Source organism: Oncorhynchus masou, unplaced genomic scaffold (assembly GCF_036934945.1).
Source record: "Oncorhynchus masou masou isolate Uvic2021 unplaced genomic scaffold, UVic_Omas_1.1 unplaced_scaffold_631, whole genome shotgun sequence".
Taxonomy (NCBI): domain Eukaryota; kingdom Metazoa; phylum Chordata; class Actinopteri; order Salmoniformes; family Salmonidae; genus Oncorhynchus; species Oncorhynchus masou.
Window position 1 is genome coordinate 42,702 of NW_027012739.1, and position 15,920 is coordinate 58,621.

General features: G+C 41.5%; 1 pseudogene; it reads right to left on the reverse strand.

The window, feature by feature from the left end:
• Window positions 1-15,920, reverse strand: part of LOC135536548 (UTP--glucose-1-phosphate uridylyltransferase-like) — a 66,619-nt pseudogene that overhangs the window by 18,009 nt on the left and 32,690 nt on the right.

Sequence of the window (15,920 nt, forward strand, 5' to 3'; positions counted from 1 at the left end):
TAGCTAACAACATCAGGTCAGTAGTTCTATAATATACAGTAGTGTTCTGTTCACTACATCTACTAGCTAACAACATCAGGTCAGTAGTTCTATAATATATCAGGTAGTGTTCTGTTCACTACATCTACTAGCTAACAACATCAGGTCAGTAGTTCTATAATATACAGTAGTGTTCTGTTCACTACATCTACTAGCTAACAACATCAGGTCAGTAGTTCTATAATATACAGTAGTGTTCTGTTACCTACATCTACTAGCTAACAACATCAGGTCAGTAGTTCTATAATATACAGTAGTGTTCTGTTATCTACATCTACTAGCTAACAACATCAGGTCAGTAGTTCTATAATATACAGTAGTGTTCTGTTCACTACATCTACTAGCTAACAACATCAGGTCAGTAGTTCTATAATATACAGTAGTGTTCTGTTCACTACATCTACTAGCTAACAACATCAGGTCAGTAGTTCTATAATATACAGTAGTGTTCTGTTCACTACATCTACTAGCTAACAACATCAGGTCAGTAGTTCTATAATATACAGTAGTGTTCTGTTATCTACATCTAACAACATCAGGTCAGTAGTTCTATAATATACAGTAGTGTTCTGTTCACTACATCTACTAGCTAACAACATCAGGTCAGTAGTTCTATAATATACAGTAGTGTTCTGTTCACTACATCTACTAGCGAACAACATCAGGTCAGTAGTTCTATAATATACAGTAGTGTTCTGTTCACTACATCTACTAGCGAACAACATCAGGTCAGTAGTTCTATAATATACAGTAGTGTTCTGTTCACTACATCTACTAGCTAACAACATCAGGTCAGTAGTTCTATAATATACAGTAGTGTTCTGTTCACTACATCTACTAGCTAACAACATCAGGTCAGTAGTTCTATAATATACAGTAGTGTTCTGTTCACTACATCTACTAGCTAACAACATCAGGTCAGTAGTTCTATAATATACAGTAGTGTTCTGTTATCTACATCTACTAGCTAACAACATCAGGTCAGTAGTTCTATAATATACAGTAGTGTTCTGTTCACTACATCTACTAGCTAACAACATCAGGTCAGTAGTTCTATAATATACAGTAGTGTTCTGTTCACTACATCTACTAGCGAACAACATCAGGTCAGTAGTTCTATAATATACAGTAGTGTTCTGTTACCTACATCTACTAGCTAACAACATCAGGTCAGTAGTTCTATAATATACAGTAGTGTTCTGTTCACTACATCTACTAGCGAACAACATCAGGTCAGTAGTTCTATAATATACAGTAGTGTTCTGTTCACTACATCTACTAGCTAACAACATCAGGTCAGTAGTTCTATAATATACAGTAGTGTTCTGTTCACTACATCTACTAGCTAACAACATCAGGTCAGTAGTGTTCTGTTCACTACATCTACTAGCTAACAACATCAGGTCAGTAGTGTTCTGTTCACTACATCTACTAGCTAACAACATCAGGTCAGTAGTTCTATAATATACAGTAGTGTTCTGTTACCTACATCTACTAGCGAACAACATCAGGTCAGTAGTTCTATAATATACAGTAGTGTTCTGTTACCTACATCTACTAGCTAACAACATCAGGTCAGTAGTTCTATAATATACAGTAGTGTTCTGTTCACTACATCTACTAGCTAACAACATCAGGTCAGTAGTTCTATAATATACAGTAGTGTTCTGTTCACTACATCTACTAGCTAACAACATCAGGTCAGTAGTTCTATAATATACAGTAGTGTTCTGTTCACTACATCTACTAGCTAACAACATCAGGTCAGTAGTTCTATAATATACAGTAGTGTTCTGTTCACTACATCTACTAGCTAACAACATCAGGTCAGTAGTTCTATAATATACAGTAGTGTTCTGTTCACTACATCTACTAGCTAACAACATCAGGTCAGTAGTTCTATAATATACAGTAGTGTTCTGTTACCTACATCTACTAGCTAACAACATCAGGTCAGTAGTTCTATAATATACAGTAGTGTTCTGTTCACTACATCTACTAGCTAACAACATCAGGTCAGTAGTTCTATAATATACAGTAGTGTTCTGTTCACTACATCTACTAGCTAACAACATCAGGTCAGTAGTTCTATAATATACAGTAGTGTTCTGTTCACTACATCTACTAGCTAACAACATCAGGTCAGTAGTTCTATAATATACAGTAGTGTTCTGTTATCTACATCTAACAACATCAGGTCAGTAGTTCTATAATATACAGTAGTGTTCTGTTCACTACATCTACTAGCGAACAACATCAGGTCAGTAGTTCTATAATATACAGTAGTGTTCTGTTCACTACATCTACTAGCGAACAACATCAGGTCAGTAGTTCTATAATATACAGTAGTGTTCTGTTATCTACATCTACTAGCGAACAACATCAGGTCAGTAGTTCTATAATATACAGTAGTGTTCTGTTCACTACATCTACTAGCTAACAACATCAGGTCAGTAGTTCTATAATATACAGTAGTGTTCTGTTCACTACATCTACTAGCTAACAACATCAGGTCAGTAGTTCTATAATATACAGTAGTGTTCTGTTATCTACATCTACTAGCTAACAACATCAGGTCAGTAGTTCTATAATATACAGTAGTGTTCTGTTCACTACATCTACTAGCGAACAACATCAGGTCAGTAGTTCTATAATATACAGTAGTGTTCTGTTCACTACATCTACTAGCTAACAACATCAGGTCAGTAGTTCTATAATATACAGTAGTGTTCTGTTACCTACATCTACTAGCTAACAACATCAGGTCAGTAGTTCTATAATATCAGTAGTGTTCTGTTCTGTTACCTACATCTACTAGCTAACAACATCAGGTCAGTAGTTCTATAATATACAGTAGTGTTCTGTTCACTACATCTACTAGCTAACAACATCAGGTCAGTAGTTCTATAATATACAGTAGTGTTCTGTTCACTACATCTACTAGCTAACAACATCAGGTCAGTAGTTCTATAATATACAGTAGTGTTCTGTTACTACATCTACTAGCTAACAACATCAGGTCAGTAGTTCTATAATATACAGTAGTGTTCTGTTCACTACATCTACTAGCTAACAACATCAGGTCAGTAGTTCTATAATATACAGTAGTGTTCTGTTCACTACATCTACTAGCTAACAACATCAGGTCAGTAGTTCTATAATATACAGTAGTGTTCTGTTCACTACATCTACTAGCTAACAACATCAGGTCAGTAGTTCTATAATATACAGTAGTGTTCTGTTATCTACATCTAACAACATCAGGTCAGTAGTTCTATAATATACAGTAGTGTTCTGTTCACTACATCTAACAACATCAGGTCAGTAGTTCTATAATATACAGTAGTGTTCTGTTATCTACATCTAACAACATCAGGTCAGTAGTTCTATAATATACAGTAGTGTTCTGTTCACTACATCTACTAGCTAACAACATCAGGTCAGTAGTTCTATAATATACAGTAGTGTTCTGTTCACTACATCTACTAGCTAACAACATCAGGTCAGTAGTTCTATAATATACAGTAGTGTTCTGTTATCTACATCTACTAGCTAACAACATCAGGTCAGTAGTTCTATAATATACAGTAGTGTTCTGTTCACTACATCTACTAGCTAACAACATCAGGTCAGTAGTTCTATAATATACAGTAGTGTTCTGTTCACTACATCTACTAGCTAACAACATCAGGTCAGTAGTTCTATAATATACAGTAGTGTTCTGTTATCTACATCTACTAGCTAACAACATCAGGTCAGTAGTTCTATAATATACAGTAGTGTTCTGTTCACTACATCTACTAGCTAACAACATCAGGTCAGTAGTTCTATAATATACAGTAGTGTTCTGTTCACTACATCTACTAGCGAACAACATCAGGTCAGTAGTTCTATAATATACAGTAGTGTTCTGTTACCTACATCTACTAGCTAACAACATCAGGTCAGTAGTGTTCTGTTCACTACATCTACTAGCGAACAACATCAGGTCAGTAGTTCTATAATATACAGTAGTGTTCTGTTCACTACATCTACTAGCTAACAACATCAGGTCAGTAGTTCTATAATATACAGTAGTGTTCTGTTCACTACATCTACTAGCGAACAACATCAGGTCAGTAGTTCTATAATATACAGTAGTGTTCTGTTACCTACATCTACTAGCTAACAACATCAGGTCAGTAGTTCTATAATATACAGTAGTGTTCTGTTCACTACATCTACTAGCTAACAACATCAGGTCAGTAGTTCTATAATATACAGTAGTGTTCTGTTCACTACATCTACTAGCTAACAACATCAGGTCAGTAGTTCTATAATATACAGTAGTGTTCTGTTACCTACATCTACTAGCTAACAACATCAGGTCAGTAGTTCTATAATATACAGTAGTGTTCTGTTATCTACATCTAACAACATCAGGTCAGTAGTTCTATAATATACAGTAGTGTTCTGTTCACTACATCTACTAGCGAACAACATCAGGTCAGTAGTTCTATAATATACAGTAGTGTTCTGTTCACTACATCTACTAGCTAACAACATCAGGTCAGTAGTTCTATAATATACAGTAGTGTTCTGTTCACTACATCTACTAGCGAACAACATCAGGTCAGTAGTTCTATAATATACAGTAGTGTTCTGTTCACTACATCTACTAGCTAACAACATCAGGTCAGTAGTTCTATAATATACAGTAGTGTTCTGTTCACTACATCTACTAGCGAACAACATCAGGTCAGTAGTTCTATAATATACAGTAGTGTTCTGTTACCTACATCTACTAGCTAACAACATCAGGTCAGTAGTTCTATAATATACAGTAGTGTTCTGTTACCTACATCTACTAGCTAACAACATCAGGTCAGTAGTTCTATAATATACAGTAGTGTTCTGTTATCTACATCTAACAACATCAGGTCAGTAGTTCTATAATATACAGTAGTGTTCTGTTCATCTACATCTAACAACATCAGGTCAGTAGTTCTATAATATACAGTAGTGTTCTGTTATCTACATCTAACAACATCAGGTCAGTAGTTCTATAATATACAGTAGTGTTCTGTTATCTACATCTAACAACATCAGGTCAGTAGTTCTATAATATACAGTAGTGTTCTGTTATCTACATCTAACAACATCAGGTCAGTAGTTCTATAATATACAGTAGTGTTCTGTTCACTACATCTACTAGCGAACAACATCAGGTCAGTAGTTCTATAATATACAGTAGTGTTCTGTTACCTACATCTACTAGCTAACAACATCAGGTCAGTAGTTCTATAATATACAGTAGTGTTCTGTTATCTACATCTAACAACATCTCTGCGTCACTCCCCCAGTCAGGCCTTTATGGTAGAGTGGCCAGATGGAAGCCACTCCTCAGTAAAGGGCACATGACAGCCGCTTGGAGTTTACCATAAGGCACCTAAAGACTTTCAGATCATGAGAAACAAGACTCTGGTCTGATCAAACCAAGATTGAACTCTTTGGCCTGAATGCAAAGCGTCACATCTGGAGAAAACCTGGCACCATCCCTACGGTGAAGCATGGTGGTGGCAGCATCATGCCGTGGGGATGTTTTTCAGCGGCAGGGACTGGGAGACTAGTCAGGAACAAGGAAAAGATGAACGGAGCAAAGTACAGAGAGATCCTTGATCCTGCTCCAGAGTGCCCATGACTTCAGACTGTGGCGAAGGTTCACCTTCTCACAGGACAATGACCCCAAGCACACAGCTAAGACAAAGCAGAAGTGGCTTGAATGTCCTAAATGTCCTTGTGTGTGGCCCAGCCAGAGCCCGGACTTGAACATCTCTGGAGAGACCTAAAAATATCTGTGCAGCAACGCTCCCCATCCAACCTGACAGAGCTTGAGAGGATTTGCCAAGAAGAATGGGAGAAACTCCCCAAATACAGGTGTGTCAAGCTTGTAGAGTCATACCCAAGAAGACTGGAGGCTGTGATCACTGCTTCAACAAAGTACTGAGTAAAGTAAATACTTATGTAAATATGATATTTCAATTTCTAAAACCCTGTTTTTACTTTGTCATTATGGAGTAGTGTGTAGATTGATGATGAAAAAACAATAATTTAATCAATTTTAGAATAAGGCTGTAACGTAACAAACTGTGGAAAAAGTCAAGGGATCTGAATACTTTCCCAAGGCATTGTATATCCAATAGCAAGTAATGTCTCAGGGCAGCTCTAATGTAATGTCTCAGGGCAGTCTCAGGGCAGCTCCACTCTGTAATGTCTCAAGGCAGCTCCACTCTGTAATGTCTCAGGGCAGCTCCACTCTGTAATGTCTCAAGGCAGCTCCACTCTGTAATGTCTCAGGGCAGCTCCACTCTGTAATGTCTCAGGGCAGCTCCACTCTGTAATGTCTCAGGGCAGCTCCACTCTGTAATGTCTCAGGGCAGCTCCACTCTGTAATGTCTCAAGGCAGCTCCACTCTGTAATGTCTCAGGGCAGCTCCACTCTGTAATGTCTCAGGACAGAGCCACTCTGTAATGTCTCAGGGCAGCTCCACTCTGTAATGTCTCAGGGCAGAGCCACTCTGTAATGTCTCAGGGCAAAGCCACTCTGTAATGTCTCAGGGCAGCTCCACTCTGTAATGTCTCAGGGCAGAGCCTCTGTAACTCTGTAAAGAGCATTCCAGAACATGAGTTAATGTTTCTGTTCTATACCGCACCAGGGAGAGATGGCTCCAGTTTGGAGTCGGAGGGACAGACACTGGTCACTATACAATGAAAACTGTAGACACAGCAGATACTGTCTGCTATGAATTATAGATATCTTTCATACAGATCTTAACCTTGTGACCCGTCCTATATATCTGTTGTTCATCATGTAGGTTTAAAGGAGTGTATCTTGGCTTTAAAAGACCTTTGTACTTTTGTCTCGTGGCTCTCAACGAATCATTTGATTGTGATTCGTCGACCAGCCATCCTTATCGTAGAGCACTCAATCAATTCACTTTGAATGAGAAGTGTAATCTTAGACAATACAGCCATGCACCCCACCCCCACCCCCCTGCCCACATGCAGACTCACACACCCCCCCAAACCCTGCTTTATCTGCAGAAAGAGGTTTTAGAATGTGGCCCACATGCAGACTCACCCCCCCCCCCCATCACATCCAGAAGGGTTGTCCTCTGGCCCACAGTGAGACTGCAGGGCATCATTTATTGCAGAAGGGTTGTCCTCATGGGCTTTAGTGATACTGCAGGACATCATTTATTGAGGAGGGTTTTCCTCTGGGCTTTAGTGAGACTGCAGGACATCATTTATTGAGGAGGGTTGTCCTCTGGGCTTTAGTGATACTGCAGGACATCATTTATTGAGGAGGGTTGTCCTCTGGGCTTTAGTGAGACTGCAGGACATCATTTATTGAGAATGGTTGTCCTCTGGGCTTTAGTGAGACTGCAGGGCATCATTTATTGAGGAGGGTTGTCCTCTGGGCTTTAGTGAGACTGCAGGGCATCATTTATTGAGGAGGGTTGTCCTCTGGGCTTTAGTGATACTGCAGGACATCATTTATTGAGGAGGGTTGTCCTCTGGGCTTTAGTGAGACTGCAGGACATCATTTATTGAGAATGGTTGTCCTCTGGGCTTTAGTGAGACTGCAGGACATCATTTATTGAGGAGGGTTGTCCTCTGGGCTTTAGTGAGACTGCAGGACATCATTTATTGAGAAGGGTTGTCCTCTGGGCTTTAGTGAGACTGCAGGACATCATTTATTGAGGAGGGTTGTCCTCTGGGCTTTAGTGAGACTGCAGGACATCATTTATTGAGGAGGGTTGTCCTCTGGGCTTTAGTGAGACTGTAGGACATCATTTATTGAGGAGGGCTGTCTGGGCTTTAGTGAGACTGTAGGACATCATTTATTGAGGAGGGCTGTCCTCTGGAACGGCATGGTGGTGTCCCTCTATAGGCAGCACTTTGCTATACATACAGGGAGCTCCAATAGTTTTGGGACAGTGACAAATATTTTGCTGTTTTGTCTCTGTACTCCAGTGATACAGTGACTATGAGGTTAAAGTGCAGACTGTCAGCTTTAATTTGAGGGTATTTGATAAATAATGATGAGTGAGAAAGTTTACGGACACATAAATATCACAACCCCAAGACATGCTAACATCTCAGCCTTACAATAACAGGGGAGGTTAGCATACCCCCAAGACAGGCTAACATCTCAGCCTTACAATAACAGGGGAGGTTAGCATACCCCCAAGACAGGCTAACATCTCAGCCTTACAATAACAGGGGAGGTTAGCATACCCCCAAGACATGCTAACATCCCACAATAACAGGGGAGGTTAGCATACCCCCTTTGGATTTGAAATGGCTAAGACAGGCTAACATCTCAGCCTTACAATAACAGGGGACGTTAGCATACCCCAAGACATGCTAACATCCCACCCTTACAATAACAGGGGAGGTTAGACATGCTAACATCTCAGCCTTTAATATCAGGTGAGGTTAGCATTTGACCGCTAACATGAGTAAAAGTCCTTACAATAACAGGGGAGGTTAGCATACCCCCAAGACATGCTAACATCCCACCCTTACAATAACAGGGGAGGTTAGCATACCCCTATGACATGCTAACATCTCGCCCTTACAATAACCGGGAGGTTAGCATACCCCCAAGACATGCTAACATCTCACCCTTACAATAACAGGGGAGGTTAGCATACCCCCAAGACATGCTAACATCTCACCCTTACAATAACAGGGGAGGTTAGCATACCCCTAAGACATGCTAACCTCGTCCTTACAATAACAGGGGAAGTTAGCATACACCCAAGACATGCTAACATCTCAGCCTTACAATATCAGGTGAGGTTAGCATACCCCTAAGACATGCTAACCTCATCCTTACAATAACAGGGGGGGTTAGCATACCCCCAAGACATGCTAACATCTCAGTCTTACAATAACAGGGGAGGTTAGCATACCCCCAAGACATGCTAACATCTCACCCTTACAATAACAGGGGAGGTTAGCATACCCCTAAGACATGCTAACCTCGTCCTTACAATAACAGGGGAGGTTAGCATACCCCCAAGACATGCTAACATCTCAGCCTTACAATAACAGGGGAGGTTAGCATACCCCCAAGACATGCTAACATCCCACCCTTACAATAACAGGGGAGGTTAGCATACCCCCAAGACATGCTAACATCTCAGTCTTACAATAACAGGGGAGGTTAGCATACCCCCAAGACATGCTAACATCTCACCATTACAATATCAGGTGAGGTTAGCATATCCCTAAGACATGCTAACCTCATCCATTACAATATCAGGGGAGGTTAGCATACCCCCAAGACATGCTAACATCTCAACCTTACAATAACAGTGGAGGTTAGCATTTCTGGGAGGGTATGATATTTGTGCATCTGTAACTTTCTCACTCATCATTATTCATGATTAATTCAGGACTATCTGTAACCATGGTAGCATCCACATTAATGTAGAAGTGTTTGAAACATATTATGTTCTTATTTACAATAAAAGTGACTCCAAAATGACACAATACATTATTTACCGTTCATTTCTATTGGGCACAAAGCTTGATGTAGTCATTGCGTGTTATGAATATGGGACCAAATACTTAACTTGTTCCTACTTTACGGGATGAGAGGTGTGGGAGCAGAGCAGGTGTTTTGAGTCTGAGTGGAACTGAAGAGGAATTGTGCACCACTCTCTCTGCCTGATTGACAAGTTTACAGCTGATTTAGTCAATATTGTCAGCTGTTGAAATTAGACTTCTACAGATGCACAATCGAGAGCATCCTGTCGGGCTGTATCGCCGCCTGGTATGGCAACTGCTCCGCCCACAACTGTAAGGCTCTCCAGAGGGTATTGAGGTCTGCACAACGCATCACCGGGGGCAAACTACCTGCCCTCCAGGACACCTACACCACCCGATGTCACAGGAAGGCCAAAAAGATCATCAAGGACAACAACCACCGAGCCACTGCCTGTTCACCCCGCTATAATCCAGAAGGCGAGGTCAGTACAGGTGCATCAAAGCTGGGACTGAGAGACTGAAAAACAGCTTCTATCTCAAGGCCATCAGACTGTTAAACAGCCACCACTAACATTGAGTTGCTGCTGCCAACATACTGACTCAACTCCAGCCACTGTAATCATGGAAAAATTGATGTAAAAAATGTATCACTAGCCACTTTAAACAATGCCACTTCATATAACGTTTACATACCCTACATTTCATCTCATATGTATATACTGTACTCTATATCATCTACTGCATCTTGCCATCTTTATGTAATACATATATCACTATCCACTTTAAACAATTGAACTTTATATGTACATATGTATATACTGTATATACCATCTACTGCATCTTGCCATCTTTATGTAATGTATACATATTCTTCATCCCTTTACACTTGTGTGTATAAGGTAGTTGCTGTGAAATTGTTAGGTTAGATTACTCTGAACTAGAAGCACAAGCATTTCGCTACACTCGCATTAACATCTGCTAGCCATGTGTATGTGACAAATAAAATGTGATTTGATTTTGACTATTAACCATTTGGTGGATCCAACATATGGATAAGGGGCTCAGTCGATTCTATTAGTCATTCTGAGACATAGAATATATACATTCAGCTGGTCTGACCTGAGCTGGACTGCCTTGACCAGCATCAAACTGTACTGAGCTAAGTGGTTTTTGTGTGTGTGTGTTGACCTATACACAACCTGCACGTTGTGTGTGTGTGTATATGTGTGTGTGTGTGTGTATTGCCTGCCCGTCTGGTCTCTCACCTTGGGGTTAACGATGATCTCCATGTCCATGGCGTTCTGCTCCTGCAGCCTCTTGATGGCGCCCAGAGAGATCCACAGGTTGTTGGTGTTGAAGATCTTGAACTTGGTGACTGATTTGAACTCATCTACATGGGCCTTGGGGACCTGGGCTATCTCCAGCAGACGCAGCTTGTTATCATACTGAATAAGAGTACCGCCCTGGAGAGACAGAGAGACAGAGACAGACACAGAAAGACAGAGACACAGAGACAGAGAGAGACAGAGACACAGAGAGACAGAGACAGAAACACAGAGAGACAGAGACAGAAAGACAGAGAAAGAGACAGACAGAGAGAGACAGAGACACAGAGACAGACAGAGAGAGACAGAGAGACAGAGAGAGACAGAGAGAGAGAGACAGAGAGAGACAGAGACACAGAGGTTATTTTGGGACTGATGGGGTAGTACAGTTTAACTAAAGCTCATTATTTATTTATACGTTATATTCTTAAAAAGTAAATGGCTATAAATAATTAATTTAAAAGAGAAAAAAAACAGATATACAATTCCACATTAATGAATTAACAACAATTGAATCAAGACAGACAGAGACAGTGAGAATAGAGATGAGACAGAGAGACAGAGAGAGACAGTCTTGAGAGACAGAGAAGACAGAACAATGTTAGTTATTTTGGGTTCTGAACAGAGTACAGTTTAACTAAAGCTCATTATTTATTGCCACGTTATACCTTAAAAAGTAAATGGGGGGGGTAATTAATTTAAAAGTGACCTCCAAGATAACCAATTCCACATTAATGAATTAACACCAGGTGATCAAATGTTTATAAAGTGTGCAATAAAATGATGACAAAGATGTACCCCTGAGAGGAAGAAGACAGAACAAATTTTATCAGGATCCACAAAGATGTACTCCTGAAGAGGACGTCAGGGGTTTTATCAGGATCCACAAAGATGTACGTTTCCTGAAGGGGGGCTATTTTATCAGGATCCACAAAGATGTACCCCTGTAGACCCATTTTATCAGGATCCACAAAGATGTATTCCTGAAGAGGAAGGGGGGGTATTTTATCAGGATCCACAAAGATGTACCCCTGAAGAGGGGGGGTATTTTATCAGGATCCACAAAGATGTACCCCTGAAGAGGGGGGGGTATTTTATCAGGATCCACAAAGATGTACCCCTGAAGAGGAGGGGGGGGGTATTTTATCAGGATCCACAAAGATGTACCCCTGAAGAGGAAGGGGGGGGGGGTATTTTATCAGGATCCACAAAGATGTACCCCTGAAGAGGAAGGGGGGGGGGGTATTTTATCAGGATCCACAAAGATGTACCCCTGAAGAGGAACGGGGGGGGGGGGGTATTTTATCAGGATCCACAAAGATGTACCCCTGAAGAGGGGGGGGGGGGGGTATTTTATCAGGATCCACAAAGATGTACCCCTGAAGAGGAACGGGGGGGTATTTTATTAGGATCCACAAAGGGGGGGGGGTATTTTATCAGGATCCACAAAGATGTACTCCTTTCTGTTGTGAAAGCAGCCATTCTTCCTGGGGTGCAACTCAATATTAGGAAAGTGTTCCTAAGGTTTGGTATATTCAGTGTATATTTCACAGGATGCTGCTGAGGAGAGAACGGCTCGTTCTAACAACCGGAACGGAGCAAATGGAATGGCATCAAACACCTGGAAACCATGGAAACCATTTGATACCATTCCAATGATCCAGCTCCAGCCATTACCACGAGCCCCTCCTCCCCGATTAATGTGCCACCAACCTCCTGTGGTATATTGGTAACTTGGAACTCGATTGTTTGACTTTGCTCCCATGTGGTTTTACAACGTTATGGAATTAACATTTTACACAAGAGAAGAAACATAGTATCAATAGCAGCGCCGGCTGAATTATTTAATATCATTTACAAATTGTATAAATAAAATAAATATTTTCCTTAAAAAGTGGTCAGTGCTGCAGATAGAGTGGTTAACCTTTTTTATTACATTTTTTATTTAACCAGGGAGGCTAGTTGAGAACACCTTTATTTAACCAGGGAGGCTTGTTGAGAACACCTTTATTTAACCAGGGAGGCTCGTTGAGAACACCTTTATTTAACCAGGAGGCTCGTTGAGAACACCTTTATTTAACCAGGGAGGCTCGTTGAGAACACCTTTATTTAACCAGGGAGGCTCGTTGAGAACACCTTTATTTAACCAGGGAGGCTAGTTGAGAACACCTTTATTTAACCAGGGAGGCTCGTTGAGAACACCTTTATATAACCAGGGAGGCTCGTTGAGAACACCTTTATTTAACCAGGGAGGGTAGTTGAGAACACCTTTATATAACCAGGGAGGCTCGTTGAGAACACCTTTATTTAACCAGGGAGGCTAGTTGAGAACACCTTTATTTAACCAGGGAGGCTCGTTGAGAACACCTTTATATAACCAGGGAGGCTCGTTGAGAACACCTTTATTTCACCAGGGAGGGTAGTTAAGAACACCTTTATATAACCAGGTAGGCTAGTTGAGAACACCTTTATATAACCAGGTAGGCTAGTTGAGAACACCTTTATATAACCAGGGAGGCTCGTTGAGAACACCTTTATATAACAAGGTAGGGTAGTTAAGAACACCTTTATATAACCAGGTAGGCTAGTTGAGAACACATTTATATAACCAGGTAGGCTCGTTGAGAACACCTTTATTTAACCAGGTATGCTAGTTGAGAACACCTTTATATAACCAGGTAGGCTAGTTGAGAACAAGTTCTCATTTACAACTGCGACCTGGCCAAGATAAAGCAAAGCAGTGTGACACAATCAATAACACAGAGTTACATGGAATAAACAACCGTACAGTCAATAACACAATAGAAAAGAAAGAAAGTCTATATACAGTGTGTGCAAATGTTGTGAGGAGGTAAGGCAATAAATAGGCCATAGGAGCGAATAATGACAATTTGGCAGATTAACACTGGAGTGATAAATGAACAGATGAACATGTGCAGGTAGAGATACTGGTGTGCAAAAGAGCAGAAAAGTAAATAAATAAAAACAGTATGGGGATGAGGTAGGTAAATTGGGTGGGCTATTTACAGATGGGCTATGTACAGCTGCAGCGATCGGTAAACTGCTCAGATAGCTGATGTTTAAAGTTAGTGAGGGAAATGTAAGTCTCCAGCTTCAGCAATTTTTGCAATTCGTTCCAGTCACTGGCAGCAGTGGCTTCCCACTGGAAGGAAAGGCGGCCAAAGGGGGTGCTGGCTTTGGGGATGACCAGTGAGATATACCTGCTGGAGCGCATGTTACGGGTGGGTGTTGTTATCGTGACCAGTGAGCTGAGATAAGGCGGAGCTTTACCTTGCATAGACTTATAGATGACCTGGAGCCAGTGAGTCTGGCGACGAATATGTAGCGAGGGCCAGCCTACGAGAGCATACAGGTCTCAGTGGTGGGTGGTATAAGGGGCTTTGGTAACAAAACGGATGGCACTGTGATAGACTGCATCCAGTTTGCTGAGTAGAGTATTGGAAGCTATTTTGTAGATGACATCGCCAAAGTCGAGGATCGTTAGGGTAGTCAGCTTTACGAGGGTAAGTTTGGCAACGTGAGTTTTTAAATTTTTTAATTTGACCTTTATTTAACTAGGCAAGTCAGTTAAGAACAAATTATTATTTTCAATGACTGTTCAGGGGCAGAACCTTGTCAACCTTTTGGTTACTAGTCCAACGCTCTAACCACTAGGCTACCCTGCCGCCCCTGCCGAGTGAAGGAGGCTTTGTTGTGAAATAGAAAGCCGATTCCAGATTTGATTTTGGATTGGAGATGTTTGATATGAGTCTGGATGGAGAGTTTTCAGTCTAGCCAGACACATAGGTATTTGTAGTTGTCCACATATTCTAGGTCAGAACCGATCAGAGTAGTGATGGTGGTCAGGCGGGCGGGTGCAGGCAGTGAACGGTTGAAAAGCATGCATTTGGTTTTACTAGCGTTTAAGAGCAGTTAGAGGCCACGGAAGGAGTGTTGTATGGCATTGAAGCTCGTTTGGAGGTTAGTTAACACAGTGTCCAAGGAAGGGCCAGAAGTATACAGAATGGTGTCATCTGCGTAGAGGTGGATCAGGGAATCACCAGCAGCAAGAGTGACATTGTTGATATATACAGAGAAAAGAGTCGGCCCGAGAATTGAACCCTGTGGTACCCCCACAGAGACTGCCAGAGTTCTGGACAACAGGACACAACAGGACACACTAAACTGAACACATTGTCTGCGAAGTAGTTGGTGAACCAGGTGAGGACGTCAAGGCTATTGAGTCTGCCGATAAGAATACGGTGATTGACAGAGTCGAAAGCCTTGGCCAGGTCGATGAAGACGGCTGCACAGTACTGTCTTTTATCGAGGGCAGTTATGATAACGGTTTGTACCTTGAGCGTGGCTGAGGTGCACCCGTGACCAGCTCCGAAACCGGATTGCACAGCGGAGAAGGCACGGTGGGATTCGAAATGGTCAGTGATCTGTTTATTAACTTGGCTTTCGAAGACTTTAGAGAGGCAGGGCAGGATGGATATAGGTCTGTAACAGTTTGGGTCTAGAGTGTCACCCCCTTTGTAGAGGGGGATGACCGCGGCAGCTTTCCAATCTTTAGGGATCTCGGACGATACGAAAGAGAGGTTGAACAGGCTGGTAATAGGGCTTGCAACAATGGCGGCGGATAGTTTTAGAAAGAGAGGGTCCAGATTGTCTAGCCCAGCTGATTTGTACGGGTCCAGGTTTTGCAGCTCTTCCAGAACATCTGCTATCTGGATATGGGTGAAGGAGAAGCAGGGGAGGCTTGGGCAAGTAGCTGCGGGGGGGCAGAGCTGTTGGCCAGGGTTGGGGCAGCCAGGAGGAAAGCATGGCCAGCCGTTGAGAAATGCTAATTGAAATGTTTGATTATCATGGATTTATCAGTGGTGACCATGTTACCTAGCCTCAGTGCAGTGGGCAGCTGGGAGGAGGTGCTCTTGTTCTTCATGGACTTCACAGTGTCCCAGAACTTTTTGGAGTTTGAGCTACAGGATGTAAATTTCTGTTGGAAAAGGTAGCC